The sequence below is a fragment of the Carlito syrichta genome, unplaced genomic scaffold (assembly GCF_000164805.1).
Source record: "Carlito syrichta isolate Samal-C Ts95f unplaced genomic scaffold, Tarsius_syrichta-2.0.1 Scaffold287424, whole genome shotgun sequence".
NCBI classification, from domain to species: Eukaryota; Metazoa; Chordata; class Mammalia; order Primates; family Tarsiidae; genus Carlito; species Carlito syrichta.
This window is the reverse complement of record NW_007231520.1, coordinates 191,129-192,066: the sequence shown is the minus strand read 5'-3', so window position 1 is coordinate 192,066 and position 938 is coordinate 191,129.

Here is a 938-nt window from a genome sequence, read left to right as displayed (position 1 = left end):
GACCTTTTTCAAGTCAAAGATGCCTCTGCCCTATCCCTCTGGCCTTGGCTCATAAGGGTCGAGGGGTCAGCCAGTGACCTCCTAGAAGGCCAGTGATAGTGGGTGTTTCAGGGGTGCTCTTTAGAGCCAAGGGGGTGGTGACAGTTGGGCTTAGTCCCTTCTCCAAGCTGTGGGGGACACAGATGCAGGCTACTCGAGGCTGATGGGGCCCCTCGAGCACCTCTTTGCCTGTCCCTACATGGAAAGTTCAGGCTGCTGGGCTGCCACCCCCAGCAAGGGCGAGCTACTTCATTCTTTGTGCCTCAGTTTCTCTTCTTCATAGCAGAATAGTATTGGGATAGTATTAGAGGGTTGCTGTCAGTACCCGCTGAGCAATTAGAATGGTTCCTGGTGCACAGGAAGGATGCAGTGTATGTTAGCCAGTATTATTATCATTATCACTGGCCTACTAGAGCTGGATTAAAACTGGGTTTTGACTGGGCGTGGTGACTCATGTCTATAATCCCAGTACTTTGGGAGGCCCAGGTGAGAGGACTGTTTGAGCCTGCAGGTTCAAGACCAGCCTGGGCAACTGGGCAAGATCACATCTCTACAATAAATTAAAAAATTAGCCGGGCACGGTGGTGCATGCCTGTAGTTCCAGCTACTTGGAAGGCTGAGGCAGAAGGAATGCCTGAGACCAGCAGGTCGAGGCTGCAGTGACTGGGAGTGTGCCCCTGCCCTCCAGCCTGGGTGACAGAGTGAGACTCCAACTCAAAAAACAAAACAAAAAGCCGGGCTCGGTGGCTCAGCCTGTAATCCCGCGCCTTTGGGAGGCTGAGGTGAGTGGATTGCCTGAGCCCGCGGGTTCGAGACCCGCCTGGGCAGCGAGACCTCATCTCTACAATAAATCAAAAAATCAGCCGGGTGTGGTAGCGCATGCCTGTAATTCTGGCTAC